Raw genomic sequence first — 6000 nt, forward strand, 5'->3', positions numbered from 1 at the left:
GTTAGACTCATACTTGTGTCCACTGCCTTGCATGGGGAACTGTCAGTCAAAAGCCCCTTTTGGTAAGCAGCCCAAGTGTTTCCATAGCGGATGACTTAAACATTTCATAGACACCAATAACATGCAGCTCTAGCTGTCAAGACTCTAGATTTTGCAGAAGCCATGAATTTTGCCTCAGGGAGCTTTTTTACATTCACAACTGCTCCAGGCATCTTATACCATCCCCCACAGATTGCACTTCAGCTATGAGCTTGGTGACCTCTTCATGACCCCACCTCCAGCAGCTCCAGATGGTTCTTTCTATCTTATATCATTTCTCTCTCGGGCCAGGCAGGAAATACCTCCCTTGTAACTCAGAAAGAAGCCTGTGATTGGTGGACTGAAGGTTGTACATACACAATGCTGTTCCTGGTAGAACTGGAGTCTGGGCACGACAAACCACACCTATTTTCTGACCATATAAGCAGTTGCTTCTCAGGTTCCTTAGCTTATTCTAGAAAGTTCCTTCTAATATACTCCCCCAACTTTGTCACAAAATTAGGCTTCAATAAAAGCCTCCCCTGGATTATCTTTCATTGCCTTCTGTGGTCTTTATCTCGGGTAGAGCAAGCTGAATTGGTGGAAGAGGATAAAACCCTGGAGCATCCACTGAGTAGAAGCAGCTAGAAGGTAACTGGGGAATGACTCCCAGATCATTCATCATCTACAAGGCAGCAGAAGACTGTGTAGCAGCAGAGACCATGAAAGACTCAGAAACCACACAAGGCTGGAAGCTCCAGGGAAATAAAACTGTAGGACAGAGACAAGAAACTCCAAAGAGCTCGGGAGGAGAGAAACTCCAGAGTCTCCAATAATGAGAGAAGAGACCCTGGACTGCCACTCACAATCTAGAGCAATAAGCCTCCTACCTGAGTATCAAAGCCATCACACATATTTAAATGCCTAGGGCTGTAACCTCCATAAGGCCCTGGACTTGAAAGTCCAGCCCATGAGCCTCTGAAACAACTCATGCAAACAGCAGAATGTTCAGCCTTTCCCACCAAATCGCCTGCAGTTTCCTTTTTACCTTCCAGCATCACAGGGTGGACTTAGCTTCTATCTCCTCTTTGACAATGTGGCCCTTCTGAGTCCTTACTTCCAGGATTCTTGATCCTTCAAAGGTTCTCTGTATCCTCCCAGCTGCCCACTGAGGTTGAACATGGGGTCCCTGGAAGTTTGGCGGGCTCTGCCCATCCCAAGTTGCAGATGTACACAGTATTGATCTGTGTTCTCTCAGCTCTGACACTATTCCTATCACATGTATTTCATTAACAAAATGTTTATTACGGGGCCTTGGGAGATGGTTCAGTTGGTAAAGTACTTGCCTTGCCAGTGTGAAGACTGCAGTTCATTCATAGTCCAGGGGCCACATGAATTCTGGGTAGGCATAATGACCTAACAGCAATCCTAGCACATGAGAGGCAAAGACAAGGAACCCCTTAAGCAAGCTGGCTCACCCAGAGAGCCATCTGGGTTTAAGGGAGAGACCTTGCTTTAATATATAAGGCAGAAAGTGATTTAAAAAGACACACACCATTTCTGTTAGCTACTACTCTACACATTTACACCCCTCTATACCTACCTGCACACATGTGTACCCTCATTCAAGCTCACATGTATGCAGACAGACACACCACAGGCACATAGACAAAAGTTCAGTTATGAATTCATAAAATGCTCGATTATTGTAACCATCCTATCTAGGTGTCACACTGCGTTGTTGATGTTGGTAATGAACACTCACTTTAGCCTAGACCTTGAGCCTGGTTCATGATCACAGTTATAAATCAGCAGCTGCATCATTAACAACAGATCTAAGTGGCACTCCTGACAATACTGTCAATGGCAATTAGGAAATGGATGACCAATTCTTCTCTCTATTTTTACTAAAAAAAAGAGAGCCTTATTTATTCATTTGTTTGTTTGTTTATTTTTATAGTTGTATGTTCAGCAAATTTTTATTAGGAACTGAGGACATGTTCAAAACTAGGTACCATGATCGCAGACTAGACATCCATGGTTTTTTTTTTTAATTTAGAGAATACTTTATTAGTTTTTGTAATCAAACCCACGTAGATAAGACCTTACATATTTAATACAGTGTGTTACCCCTGTACAAATGGAAAAAACTTAAGTTCAACATTTCTAGACCAATATGGCTGTTAATTTCTGTACAGTGCCAACTCAACACAGTAAACGGGGATACTTTTTTCCAAAGTTGACAGCACAGCTAAAGTTTCAAAAAATTCAAATTATATATCTGTATATATATATTTATATTTATATTTATATAAAAAGACCAATAATAGCAGTGTGTTATGCATCAACAGCAGCAACAGCTTTTCCAGGTTCTGCAGTCATCTGAACAAAACTGTAGAGACATCCAGCACACCCCATTAAAAAAAAAAAGTAAAAAAAAACAAAACCCGAGAAAACAGCACAGTTCTGTTACTCTTGTGGTACCTGGCACCATTTTTTTTTTAAAATTAGCTTCTCAATCATCATCTGGAAAGAAAACACTCTGAGCAACATCATTAAAAACAGCTCTGATAAAGCACGGTCACTACTACGTATCATAAAGCAGGTACAAGCTATTTTACATCCACAGAGGTATGATACAGTGCTGTCCTACATCTATAATACTAGAGGATACAATTTAAAAGGCATTATTTGAGACTTGATTCTACTTTTCCAGCAGAGGGCCCAAAGGATGATGTGACACAGCTTTGTAAAGAAACATACTCTAGACAGGATTTCCTTTCACTAGTGGCACAGTTCTAAGGATTCATTCTCTCCATGAATGTCAGCTAAAACCGTTATTTAAAAAATGAAATATCCCTAAAACAAAACCGTATAACCACCGGATTCACATGAAGATGACCTAGTGGAGACAAGCTGGACCTCACCTTACCAACAAGCTATCAAATCTGTTATGTTTAAACAGTGAGACCTCCAAGGAAGGAGATGCCAAGTAGTGCTTCAAAGCTTCGGACCACAATCAAACACAGCATCCTTTTCAACAGAAGCAGAAGCTCATCTGAATATGCTCAAGGATGCTGACATCAACATTTAATCATCTCCTCACTCATCCAGGAAGAAGGGGAGATCAGTTACTACTGTACTTTATTGTGTTCAACCAAATCACCATGTTACAAAAATAGCAAGCTGCCATAATAAAAAATAAGGCTCCTCTATCCAGCACCAGATAGCATCATTTTACTTTCAAACCTAGAAATTGCACACTTGTATATAAACGAACCGAAGATGAGGATTGAGAGTTCATCTTGGTGGATTTTTCCTTTGATGAATATGAAGTGTCCTTCCTTATCTTTTTTGATGACTTTTAATTGAAAATTGATTTTATTTGATATTAGAATGGCTACTCCAGCTTGCTTCTTCTGACCATTTGCTTGGAAAGTTGTTTTCCAGCCTTTCACTCTGAGGTAGTGTCTGTCTTTGTCTCTGAGGTGTGTTTCCTGTAGGCAGCAGAATGCAGGGTCCTCATTGCGTATCCAGTTTGTTAATCTATGTCTTTTTATTGGGGAGTTGAGGCCATTGATGTTGAGAGATATTAAGGAATAGTGATTATTGCTTCCTGTTATATTCATATTTGGATGTGAGGTTATGTTTGTGTGCTTTTCTTCTCTTTGTTTTGTTGCCAAGATGATTAGTTTCTTGCTTCTTCTAGGGTATAGCTTGCCTCCTTATGTTGGGCTTTACCCTTTATTATCCTTTGTAGTGCTGGATTTGTAGAAAGATATTGTGTAAATTTGGTTTTGTCATGGAATATCTTGGTTTCTCCATCTATGTTAATTGAGAGTTTTGCAGGATACAGTAACCTGGGCTGGCATTTGTGTTCTCTTAGGGTCTGTATCACATCTGTCCAGGATCTTCTGGCCTTCATAGTTTCTGGCGAAAAGTCTGGTGTGATTCTGATAGGTCTGCCTTTATATGTTACTTGACCTTTTTCCCTTACTGCTTTTAATATTCTTTCTTTATTTTGTGCATTTGGTGTTTTGACTATTATGTGACGGGAGGTGTTTCTTTTCTGGTCCAATCTATTTGGAGTTCTGTAGGCTTCTTGTATGCCTATGGGTATCTCTTTTTTTAGGTTAGGGAAGTTTTCTTCTATGATTTTGTTGAAGATATTTACTGGTCCTTTGAGCTGGGAGTCTTCACTCTCTTCTATACCTATTATCCTTAGGTTAGGTCTTCTCATTGAGTCCTGGATTTCCTGTATGTTTTGGACCAGTAGCTTTTTCTGCTTTACATTATCTTTGACAGTTGAGTCAATGATTTCTATGGAATCTTCTGCTCCCGAGATTCTCTCTTCCATCTCTTGTATTCTGTTGGTGAAGCTTGTATCTACAGCTCCTTGTCTTTTCTTTTGATTTTCTATGCCCAGGGTTGTTTCCATGTGTTCTTTCTTGATTGCTTCTATTTCCATTTTTAATTCCTTCAACTGTTTGATTGTGTTTTCCTGGAATTGTTTCAGGGATTTTTGTGTCTCCTCTCTATGGGTTTCTACTTGTTTATTTATGTTTTCCTGGAATTCTTTCAGGCATTTTTGCAATTCCTCTCTGTAGGCTTCTACTTGTTCTCTAAGGGAGTTCTCCACGTCTTTCTTGAAGTCCTCCAGCATCATGATCAAATACGATTTTGAAACTAGATCTTGCTTTTCTGGTGTGTTTGGATATTCCATGTTTCTTTTGGTGGGAGAATTGGGCTCCGATGATGCCATGTAGTCTTGGTTTCTGTTGCTTGGGTTCCTGCGCTTGCCTCTTGCCATCAGATTATCTCTAGTGTTACTTTGTTCTGCTATTTCTGACCGTGGCTAGACTGTCCTATAAGCCTGTGTGTCAGGAGTGCTGTAGACCTGTTTTCCTGTTTTCTTTCAGCCAGTTATGGGGACAGAGTGTTCTGCTTTCGGGCGTGTAGTTTTTCCTCTCTACAGGTCTTCAGCTGTTCCTGTGGGCCTGTGTCTTGAGTTCACCAGGCAGGTTTCTTGCAGGGGAAAAGTTGGTCCTACCTGTGGTTCCAAGGCTCAAGTTTGCTCGTGAGGTACTGCCTAAGTCCTCTCCGCGGCGGCAGCAACCGGGAAGATCTGCGCCGCTCTTTCCGGGAGCCTTCGTGCACCAGGGTTCCAGATGGCGTTTGGTGTTTTCCTCTGGCGTCTGGATGTGCACAGAGTGCAGTCTCTTCTGGTTTCCCAGGCTTGTCTGCCTCTCTGAAGGTTTAGCTCTCCCTCCCACGGGATTTGGGTGCAGAGAACTGTTTATCCAGTCTGTTTCCTTCAGCTAGACATCCATGTTAACAGTAGAAAAACTAAGGCTCTATTTTATTGACCCCTAAAATACTAGAGAAGGAGCATAATGCTAAATTTTGGGGGGGAAGGTTTCATGAGGAGGTAATTAGGATTGAATCTATTGATGCTATTTTAGGATTGATCCTCTAGAGACCTCAAAATCCTCTGACTGCCCTCAGCACCACGCTGTCCCCAAGCCAATCAAATAGGAGAAGAAAGGTAGAAAGCCATCCTTGGAGTTTTAAGACCACATTGGTTCACTCTAGCAAGTGCACGGAAATGTTTTGGTTGAGAGAAAATGCTGGCTGGACATTAAGCCTTTAGTCAGCCAGTGTACCATGAGAGCGTCTGAGGCTCCTCACTGTCCTGTGCCAGTCACACACATTACTGCTCTCCAGCACCACTGCTTAAAGGACCTTACCTGACCCAGGTTTCATCTGCCTTTCACCCTTCAGAACTTCTATCCTGAGGTTCTTCTGTGCCTTTAGAATTTGAAGAAAAGCACAATGTTGATAGTGTCAGTCCTATGGTTCAGAGATCACCACAGAAGAAAGGGCAGAGAGATTATCAATGCCATAGGCAGTGGGTGACAACCAGAAGACTTTTTTCCCAGATACACAGGGTAGTTGCACATAGGAATCCACAGTGGCTGTGAC

This window comes from Rattus norvegicus, chromosome 4 (assembly GCF_021556685.1).
Source record: "Rattus norvegicus strain SHRSP/BbbUtx chromosome 4, alternate assembly SHRSP_T2T, whole genome shotgun sequence".
NCBI classification, from domain to species: Eukaryota; Metazoa; Chordata; class Mammalia; order Rodentia; family Muridae; genus Rattus; species Rattus norvegicus.